We start from the raw sequence: 12,044 nt of genomic DNA on the forward strand, positions 1-12,044 counted from the left end.
GTACACTTTACTAGGGACTTACTAGTAAATCAAATGTGGCAATCAGGAATAAGCCAACTACACGTACAATTTACACAAGAGCACTTACACTTTACCACTGGTCAGCAGTAGTAAAGTGCTGAGAGTACCAAAAACAGCAAAAACAGAGTCCCTCATACTGCCAGAACCTGGGAAGCAGAGGCAAAAAAGACAGGGGAGACCACGCCACGGATGCCAGGTCTTAAACACGGGCATTGGGCTACATTCTTAGTTTCATAGTCCATGCCTCAGAGACAGTTTTCTTAGTAACATTTCTTTGCTCATGCCCACTCTAGTGCAAGCCAATGTTTTCATTCCACAAGAGAGCTCAGGAACTAAAGTATTTTTTTTGTTGCAAATGCTGCAATTTCAAAATCACAGGCTTTACAGCTGCAAAACAGTGAGTTGCAGTGTACAAAGTGTACTTTGCTACTCTGACATAATGGCTAGAAAAATCAAGGTAAGTCTTGCACTGGTGATCTTTGGCATTTTAGAGGGTGAGGTGATGTGGTCACGTTAAAATTACATAAGAAACAGTCATCTCTTCTGTTTTCATTAATATTGTGTGAATTGAATACAGACTATTCAAAGCAGGTGATAGCCATTCACAACGTGGGAGCTGTTCATAATGGACAGCTTCCACTTTTTAAATTCCAGATGCAGGCCAAATGTTTTTTGAGCAGTGTCTGCTCATTTAAGGTACACAGGCTATTTAGAAAAATTATGGCTTTTAGTGAACCCAAATGTAAAGATGGAGATCTGCTCTACCTCAGACTGTGGCCCCTGCATTTATATTGTAGCCATTCACAGGGATTTGTTGGATGAATCCTCTTTCATACATGATAAAGAAGCAGGAGTTTCTAAAACACCCTGTAAATATTAATTTTGCTCTGCAACTGATCAGTACACCAGTCACAGCACAAACATCTGGGCATATTACAAAGCAGTCAACAGCCTACTCACAAAGGTAAATTTTCACGTGTACATCTACTACTGCACCTAAATGGTAAATCTTGTTTGGTAGTCACAATTTCCAGGTTTAAGATTTACACTAATGATCAGATTTATACATCTCTGCACCCGCTTTAGCCTCCAACAACAGGATTTATGTCTGTACAGTTACTTCTAGGAACTGATCACATGTAGGAGGAGATCTTTGACACCTTGACAAAGTGCTCTCTGTTGGAAGGTGTAGGGAAAATTATAAAACTTTGCTAAGTATTTATTATAAACTGAATACTAATAAAATTAAAAGTTATAGCGCATTAACTGATTAAATGAAATACATATTAATTAATTCATTCATTCATTAAAATATATTTCTATAATTTACAAATAATATTTTTTAATTAATACTTTCAAAACATTCTTCCCCACAGTTAAATGTATATTTTTATTTGTATTAAAGTTTGTTAGGAAGTAAGTGTAAAATTAATATAAATTATTTGTATTTCTTTAAAAAAAATAAAAGGTTATTTAAATTGTATATTTGCATTTAGCTCATTAGATTTTAAAATAATATTTTTAAATAATTGCTTATGTATACTGTAGTTAACATTAAACAAAATATGGATCTATATCTTGAAAGTCGAAATACGACTGTTAAGTTCTGTCTACATTATTTTTTATGGGTGTGTGTTGCGGTACCCATGAGTGGCGATATGCAATGCTTGACCAACTCTAAGGTTAGGCTGGAGTACACTTACTACTGTTTTGACACCTTGCGGTCTGTAGTAAATATAGAAGTGAATTTTGTGAGTAGTAATGGGCTTACTCTTTTGTGGGTTAGTATCTTTAGTAGCTGGGTCCTCCCTACACTACTCCTTCCTCTTAAATAAAATCTCTCATATTTTGCTGCATATATATTTCCCATTTTCTGATCACTACCCCTGGCCTATCCCACATTTACTACTAATTAGTAAATTACATGTACGCAGATCTTCCATTAGAAAATATAGGAAAGGGGAAAATGGGAATCTCCACTCACAGGTTTGTGAATTGCATTATTCATAATTAAGTAGTACTCCTGCAGTACTGGTTTATAAACTACACATTACAGCTTGTGAATTGGGCCCTTTGTGTACAAAAATACAGAAGGCTTTGTGATCCAACATTAGTACATTGTGTACTAGTGTACTGTGTTTTAAAATGTACACCAATTAACTAAGTAACACCATTGTAGTATTCAACAATGTTTTATTGAATTGAATGTGTTGTACCATTGTTATATTTCCCTTTCCAGTGCCCTGACTTACTGGTGTGTCAGTGGGAATGCATTCTCACACACTGTGGAATCTTTAGAACATTAAGGGCTATGTTGGTGGTAGGAGGGGTTGATTGATCGTTATGTGTGGAGGTGTCTTTCTGTGCAGAATTAAAATATCATGTTCCTACCTCATGCCTCTAGTCATCAGAACATATATAATGAACTCTGAAGCTTTCCATGGTTGCTAGCCTACATCTACACATTAGTGGAATTAACATCTCTCACTTTTCGGATCAAAGCCTACTGGACAGTGCAGCTGTCTGGTTGCAAATACATGTTGGGAACATACTGAAAGCTTCCCTAGGAATGCATTTCTTTCATAGCTTAGCATTGGCATTATATTTTGTAACTCACATTTGCTTGATTTCTAATTGATGGTTTTATTTGTTTAAGGATCTCTAGTATGACTTTGTCCTTTATATGGAGCATAGGCTGTTTACTGCTTCTCTGCCTGGCCCTTCGTATTTTTTCATGAGTGCTAGCTTTCTGGGAACTCTGTTTTTCTTTTTCGTGAGGCACTCCACATGAATCCATATGTTTTCAGTTGTTTAACTTGTTAGCCAGTTCACAGCAGTAACCATGCTGTACTTCTTTGAGAATATTTCCTGCCTCCTACTTTCTACTTGAATGTTTCTACTTATCAGAACTACTACCAGCCCATCAATCTTGCATGCCTGTGAGGAATAATGTTCTGTCTATGAGCTTATTTATTTTGCTCAGTGCTCTTCACTAATAGCATACCTTAAATAATCCTCTTCCTCAATTTTATGCCTATGCCAATGGCCTGGACGCTGGGAAGTGGGTGGTGCTCAAGCACTCCCAAAAATAACCATGCTGGAGTTCAGAAGTGAATGAGCAATAAACAAGCCTTTAAAATTTGTTTTTATCTTGTCACATTTGCTGTGGATTCAAAGACAAAGGACAAATGTTAGACTTTATCTTCCAAGGGAGATTAATGTTTACTTTCCATTCTCTAATTGCAAAATGAGAAGATTTATGTCACAGTCCTACTGGGTACTGGATTTGTGAAAGGGAAGGATACTGGATGTTATTTTTGCCACACACCATTTAAATGTCATTAAATTAACTATACAAATATTTCAGAATATATCAGAATTAGGGAAGCAAAAATGAAGCACACTTTTTTTAATTCAAAAGTGAGGTGAAAACAAATATTTTAATACGATCAAAACAAATCAACACACTAGGTGATGCCACTTTACACTGATTATCATTTGTGCGCTGTACAGTTTCATCAGTAAAACTGCATGTCTGTGCATGTATAATGGCAATTTCAATAGAAAATGTGTTGTTTGTAATGGGAATGCACTTTCACAACATGCATACTCCACTCAGCGTCACTCCACTCTACTCAGCACTACTCCACTCTATGACACTTTACTCCCCTGTACTCCACTCTACTTCACTCTAACCTATGACACTCTATGTCCCTCCACTCTACAACACTCTATGCCACTCCACTCTATGCACCCCTAGTTGACACTCAACACCACTCCACTCTACGGCACTGTACTCAACTCTATGCCACTCTACTCCACTCTATGCAACTCCATTCGATGCCACTCCCCAACACTTTACTCCACTCTAACCAACTTCACTCCAAGACACTCCACTCTACCCCACTCCATATTTTACTCCACTTTTACCAACTCCACTCTACACCACTCCACCCTATGACACTAAATTTCACTCTATGCCTTTTCACTCAAGTCCACTCCATGACACTGTACTCCATTCTGCGCCACTCCACTCTGTGCCATTCCACTTTATGACACTTCACTCTTCTTAAATCTACAATGCTCCACTCTGTGACACTCTACCCACTCTATGCCACTTCCAAACACACTACTCCACTTTATGCCATTCCACTCTATAACACTCCACTCCACCCTAGGATGCTCTATGCCACTCCACTCTATGACACTATACTCCTATCTTCACCACTCCACTTTATGCCACTCCACTCTACTCCACGCCACTTTGTGAAAAACTACACCACTTCACTTTAAGACACTCCACTCTGAGAAACCCGACTCAACTCTACGACACTAAGGACCTGATTACAACCCTGGCGGTTGGTGATTAAGTGGCAGTAATACCGCCAACAGGCTGGCAGTAAATATCACCAAATTATGACCATGGCGGAAAGAGCTCAGATAGAAAACCACGTTACAACACCAAACGCCAGGGTAGAAACAACAGGCATCCCGGCAGTAGCCGTCAACAGCCAGACGGAAGACAATGTTCCGCCTACCGTATTATGACAACAGCGGGCCCCGGCCACTAGCCAGGCATCTGAACTGCCTTCCACCTCCGCTGCGGCTTGTGGACACGAGGCCCCGCCACAGGGCCAACAGGCCACCAGCACCCCTCCCCCTGCAGAAGGAGAACCACCCCGCAAACGGTCCCTGCGATCCAGGCAGAAGCCAGAGACTATTGCCAAGACCCCCGCCAGGAAATAAGACTCTCCTGATTGTCACCCTTGTGTCCCACTCTGTTAACCTGTCCACCTTGAACTGCCATTGCTCCCCTTTCTATGTCCCCTTGGACACCACACCTGTGACACAAATAGACTGGACTCTAATCTGGACTTTTCTCCATCAACACCCAGCCCATTGCACTTCCCCCTCTTCTTCAGAGCACTGCAATAAACACACTTTGATAACATACAAGTATGGTGTATGTCAAATGATTTAAGTATCATTAAGTTGTTCCCTGTGTGTGTGTGTTGTGTTCGCCAATTGTGGTGTTGTTGCCGCCATTTATCAACTCTATCCTTTGTCTTCCCCCCTTTTTGTTTTGTCACCCTGTCCTTATGTGCAATAGCATCATCTGGCGGAGGATCAGAGGCACCGGCGATGGGGAGAGCTGCATCCCACAGTGCCCAGGATGCCGAATCCACCGACGGTGAGGGCACCAGTGGGACGGAGGGCGAGGGAAGCACCACGGCGGAGACAGGAGGGTACAGTTCTGACAGTGATACCTCCTCCGATGGAAGCTCCCTGGTGGAGGCGGACACCTCTTCGCCCAACACAACTACAGGTACAGCCACCAGCCCTGTACCAGCACCGCCCTCCCAGCAGCCCCTCAGCGTGTTTCCCTTGCCCGCTCACCCAGGAGGGTGGGCATCTCCTTTGCCCCAGGCACCTCAGGCCCTGCCCTAGTTAGCTCTGCTGCCCTGAGTGAGGAGGCTACTGACCTCCTGCGATCCATCTCTGTTGGGCAGTCAACTATTGTGAATGCCATCCAGGGGCTGGCAGCCCATTTGCAGCAGACAAATGCATTCCAGGAGGGCATTCACTCTGATGGCAGCCATTGTCCCTGTTTCTAGCCTCCCCCCTCCAACTTCCTCTACCCAATCCCAATCCCCTCAACCCCAACCTATCCCAAGAACACATACAGACCAGCATGCACACAGGACAACACACAGGAGTGGTTGAGGCAAACACAAGCATCACACATTATCCCACAGGCACTCACACAAACACCATCCAGATGCAGACATACCAACATCCACTGCCTCCACTGTGTCCCCCTCCTCCTCCTCGTCCCCCTCCCTCCCAGTAGCATCTACACTCACACCTCCATGCACTACATCCTCATTGACTACCACCATCACGCCTATCACTACATGCCCCTCACTGGCAGTCACCACCCCCACATCCATGCACACATCTCCTGTGTCCTCTCCCACTGTGTGTGTGCCCCCTCCCCCCAAAGTACACAAACGCAAGCACTCAGACACCCAACAGCCATCCACCTCACAACCACTTCCTCCACTCCCAAACCTTCACCCTCTTCCCGCCCCAATGTCCCTAAGAAGCTTTCCCTCTCCACCATTGACCTCTTCCCTATCACTCCCCCCCATCCTTCACGTCAGGCCAGGGTGGTCAGAACCCAGGGGAGCACCTCAGCCACCAGGCCATGGCCACAGTAGTGTCGACAGCTACTGCAGGTGGGAGAGGATCCAGGGCACCAGGTAGCCACACTGAAAGGGTTCCTGCACCAGGTGCTATAAGGAGGGGCAAGTAGGCATCACCAGCTGCATCTAGGAAGGGCAAGGAGGCACCACCAGCTGCTACAGGGAAGGGTAAGGAGGCACCACCACCAGCGGCTGGGAAGGGAAGGGAGGCACACCCAGCTTCTACAGGGAAGGGCAAGGAGCAATCCCTGGCTGCTGTTAGGAAGGGCAAGGGGCCTGCACCAGCAGGCAGGAAGGACAGGAGGCATGGTGCTGGGACTCATTTGGAGCCTTCACCACCAACCATGGTGGTTCAGCCGTCCAAGGCTGCAAGGGAAGGGCTGGAGCCTTCCCCCACCACTGGCATCACTGCCACCAGCACTGCCACCAGCACCACTGCCAGCAGCAGCAGCACAGTGGGCAGCCATTCAAGGCTGCAGGGGAAGGGCTGGAGCCTCCCTCCACCACTGCCAGCACCGCCACCAGCACCACTGCCAGCAGCAGCAGCCCCAGTTAGAAGCTGTCCAATGCTGCAGGGGAAGGGCTGGAGCCTCCCCCCACCACTGCCAGCACCGCCACCAGCACCGCCACTGCCACCACTGAGCAGCCGTCACCGCCGGCGGGCAGTGTGTAGTCCCGCATCCATGTGCTGTTGTGCAGCCTGAGCCCTGCAAATCCTGTGGATGTGACACCCAGGTGAGAGATTGTGAACTTGCACTCCCCAAGATCTGCATCACAGGGCACAATGCCCCCTCAAGAACCAGTGGAAGAAGCCATCCTCTCACCCCATCCTTCCCAGGATGAAGCTCACTGGGCACAATGCCCCGTCCAGAACCAGTGGAAGAAGCCATCCACTCAACGCATCCTTCCCAGGATGAAGCTCACTGGGCACTATGCCCCACCCAGAATCAGAGGAGAAGCCACCCACTCACCCCATCCTTCCCAGGATCAAGCACACTGGGCACAATGCCCCCTCCAGAACCAGTGGAGAAGCCATCCACTCACCCCATCCTTCCCAGGCTGAAGCACACTGGGCACAATGCCTCCTCCAGAACCAGTGGACATTGCCACCCACTTGAAAGACTGTGGCTTTGCACTCCCCAGGACCAAGCAGTGGGCAAACCACCCACTTTAGAGACTGTGGCCTTGCACTCCCCAGGACCAGGCAGTGGGCAAACCACCTACTTGAGAGACTGTGGCCTTGCACTCCCCAGGACCAGGCAGTGGGCAAACCACCTACTTGAGAGACTGTGGCTTTGCACTCCCCAGGCACAAGCAGTGGGCAAACCACCCACTTGAGAGACGGTGGCATTGCGCTCCCAGGACATCGCACAGAGCATGTTGCCCCATCCAGGACCAGTGGTGTTGTACCATCTTCTGGCTGAGGTGCCCCACCATTCCCCGTCCCCCTGAGGTGCATGTCTATTTTTGACCTGATGCCCCTGCAGTGTTCTCTCTGTGTTGTTGCAGGAGAGAAGTGGGGCCTTGGCCTATGTGTAGTGGCCCTGTGGCCCACGGACACTGAGGACTGGGCAGTGTCCCTACATTTGTAAATATGTATATATGTTTGTATATTGATGCACTTATTCATAGTATTTTATCGTATTACACTCACTTTCTTCACATCCTTTTGTCCTTGAATTATTCCTGAGGGGTATGGGGTGAATATGTAGTGTTACTGCATCTGGTTGTATGTATGGTGTTGGGGGTGAGGGTGTTGCGTGTGTGTGTCACTCTCTTTTTCCTCTCCCCTCCCTTGTGTGCTAGGCGGCAGGACTCACCGTGGTCGTCTTCGCCGGCGTTGTTGTTCATAATGCAGTAGAAGGTAGACGAGCATCGGAAATATTTGCAGCTCGGGCTCCATGGCGTCGTGGTTGATGCCTGAGTCTCCAGAGGTAAGTCCTTTGACTTCTGAGATCTGTTTCTGCCAGGCTTTTGATGTCGTTGGTACAGCCCCAGAAAAGGTGGCGGACAGGCCAGTCACAATAGAGTGGGTGGTACATTGTCTTCCGCCTGGCTGTTGGCGTTTACCCCCGTGGTGCTTGTTGATTCCGCCGTGGCGGTTGGTGTGTTAAAGAGGCTGTTTGTCTGAGCGGTTTCCACCGTGGTCATAATTCCATTTTGGTTACCGCTGGCCTGTTGGCGGTATTACTGCCGCTTTATCACCGACTGCCAGGGTTGTAACAAGGGCCTATGTGCCACTGCACTCTACGACACTCCATTCCATGCCACTCTCTGCTCTGCTACTAACTGTTACCTATGCTGTACAGCATCCACGCTGGTGTACAACATGGCTAAAACATTGGTAAAGTCAATAGCTCTCGCATAGGAAAGAACTTGGCTTTGCCAATACGTGTTTGTTCAGTTAGCTACATGTTCTGTTGAATTCTGTAAAATGTGTGAAGTCAAAATGCTTTCCATGCCACCCTTTTAAAGGCAAATGTGTGTGTGAAGTTACATTCTCACACTGATATGACTGGAAATCAAGTTTCTTAAGTACAGTTTAACAGGCCCCATCCATCAGTAGGGACTGCCTCCTTCAAGGTCCTCACATTGCCTCCACTAAGTTCAAATCTACACATTCTCATCTGTTAACAACCTGTCCAACACATTCTAGAACTATATTACAACATAGAGCATGTCCTCACGCACATGGGACATGCTATGGATACCACTGCAGGAGCGTTTTATCAAATGAAAATTAATGCAAATAACATGTAGAATAAATATGTAGTCCTAAGATGAAAAGCTGTATTTCAAATGCCAACACAAGCAGCAGGCTGCCATAGCCACACGTATTTAGCTAAAATCACTGACTAATGCATTTAACTTTCTTTTACCCTGACCTAAGACAGGAATGTGAGATATAAACTTTTAATTATGCAAATCAGCGAAGGCAATAGACCAAATAGAAAAGAGTTATTCTTTAACTTTTTCAGTAGGCACAATTGTCATAAAATATAACAATGTATCAAAATGTTTAGTTTAATTTTCGTGAAATGTTTCTTTATGAATATGTTTTGTCAATAGAAGAATATGGGAAAGGGAATGATTTCACCTAGTAATATAGGCCCTCATTACAACCTTGGGGGTAAATGCCGCCTACCGCCGTGCTGACAGGCGCCAAGATACCGTGAGCGCGGCGGTATACCGCTACGGGTATTATGACCCACACAGAGAAATCCGCCACTATACAGACACCCACACAAGTCCGCCAGCCCAAAGGTCAGAGTTAAATTGGCGATACCAAAACACACACCGTTACGCCAACAGGAATACGCCCACAGTATCAGGACCCACGAATCACCGTCTTTCAACCGCGGTAACCCATTGGTGGTACACATCTCCGCGCTCAAAATACCCACACATTTACAAAACACCACCACATTGGACAATTCAAACTACACACACCTGACACACATACACACCCACACACTCAGACCACTATAAAACACCCACCCACATTACCCACAACCCTTTCAATGAAAAAAAAGATTGCGAACAGAGAAAGACACAAGCCAGGAGCACCCACTCAATCTAAGCCACAGAACACCATCACCCATACACCATCCACGCACCTCACAGCACACAACACAACACATCACCCCACACATCACCCCACATATCCTCACACATATCACTCACACCACATCCATGGCACCCCAAAGACACCCCAGGTTTTCAGAGGAAGAGCTAAGGGTCATGGTGGAAGAAATCATCCGGGTAGAGCCACAGCTATTCAGATCACAGGTGCATCAGACGTCCATTGCTAGGAAGATGGAGCTATGGTGGAGAATCGTGGACAGGGTCAACGCCATGGGACAGCCCCCCAGAACAAGGGATGACATCAGGAAGACGTGGAACGACCAACGGGGGAAGGTGCGTTCCGTGGTTGCAAGACACCAGGTAGCTGTACAGAGGACTGGCAGTGGACCCCCACCTCCTCCCCACAACTAACAACATGGGAGGAGCAAGTCTTGGCAATAATGCATCCTGAGGGCCTCGCAAGAGTAGCAGGAGGACTGGACTCTGGTAAGTCATATCTTTACTACTATATCCCCCACCCTACCTACATACCATCAGAAACTCCTACCCCATCACTCCACCACCTCACATATACCCCACTATCACAACCCACCCATCCAAAAACCAAGCCCTGCATGTAATACCAATCCATGGATCCCCATCACAGACCTGCATGGACACCCATCACCACAGCATGCTCATTAGAGAGAATCACCTAGCCCACAAAATCACCATGCACACAACGCAATCACAACCATACAGGAAAACACACCCATGCACAAGATGGCACACGCAGATACAATAACACTGCATTTTCATCCCCACAGGACCCCTACTCAGCGTCAACAGAGAGGAGTTGCCAGCAACATCCAGTCCCCCCCAGAGGAGGCCCACAGTGATGACAGCAGCTCTGCATGCCTGGATCACAATGACCAACCGTGCCCATCAGGGACCTCTGGACAGTCGGTTACCCTGCCACGGTCCCAACACATCGCAGACCCCCTCCTCAGGAAACACCAGCACAGTACCCACGCAGTGGGCCCAGGCCACTGTCCCCAGGACACGTCAATCAGCATTGTGTCCACCACTACAGGGACCCCAGGCAACCCCACAAACACAGGACGATCAGGGACCTGGGGTCAGTGGCAGTGGGCACACGGTTCAGGGGACAGAGGCACAGGACAACAGGGAAGCTGGGAGGACTGCTGTGCGACAGGGGGAGGACAGGCCCAGGGAAAGGTCTCTCCAGGAAGCACTCACCAACATCCTGGGAGCATACCACCATTCCCAGGAGACCATGGGCCAGATAACGTACAAGTTGCAGGAGACCCAGCGGCTGCAGGAGGGACAGTACACCTTGGGATCAGGGAGGACCGATAAAACATCTACACCATCCTGGTCACCATTGCAGGGGTGCTGGCTGACATGGGCAACACCATGAGTGAGGCAGTGGCACAGCAACTGGCCCTGACACTAGCCACACCAAAGAACAGCACTCCACCTCCGCTATCGGACAGGAGGCCACAGGACCAACAGGCCACCAGCACCCCACCCCCTGCAGAAGGAGAATCTCCCCGCAAACGGTCCCTGCGATCCAGGCAGAAGTAAGAGAACATTTCCAAGACCCCCGCCAGGAAATAGGACACTCCTGATTGTCACCCTTCTGTCCCACTCTGTCACCCTGTCCACCTTCAACTGCCATTACTCCCTTTGCTATGCCCCATTGGACAATGCACCTGTGATACCAAGAGACTGGACTCTAACTGGACATTCCTCCACCATCACCCCAGCCCATTGCACTTCCCCTCTATGTATGAGCACTTAAATAAACACCCTTGGAACAAATACAAATCTTGAGTCTGTCAAATGATTGAAATATGTATTAGTACAACATTCTGAAAACATTGCATGTCATATGTACAGTTATATATACATTGGTATGACCTTTAGTGGGCAACAGTAAACATACCAGGAGCCAGAGTGGGACACAGAGATCTGAAATTAGAGATGCCAAAGGGTACAGTAAGTGGCCATAGACATAGAGAAATCAGGCTGCCATGTACAATGTCCAACACAAAAGTGAAAAGTAAGGTAAAGCTACAGTGTCTTACCTGTGTGTCACTGGAAGTACTGCAGTATGATACTGCTTCTGTTGTCCACATCTTCTTTCTCTGCCTCCTGTTCCTCACTGTCCACAGGCTCCACCACCGCCACAAGACCATCTCCAGGCTCATCCTCCTGCAGAAAAGGCAG

Source organism: Pleurodeles waltl, chromosome 11 (genome assembly GCF_031143425.1).
Source record: "Pleurodeles waltl isolate 20211129_DDA chromosome 11, aPleWal1.hap1.20221129, whole genome shotgun sequence".
In the NCBI taxonomy this organism is placed as follows: Eukaryota; Metazoa; Chordata; class Amphibia; order Caudata; family Salamandridae; genus Pleurodeles; species Pleurodeles waltl.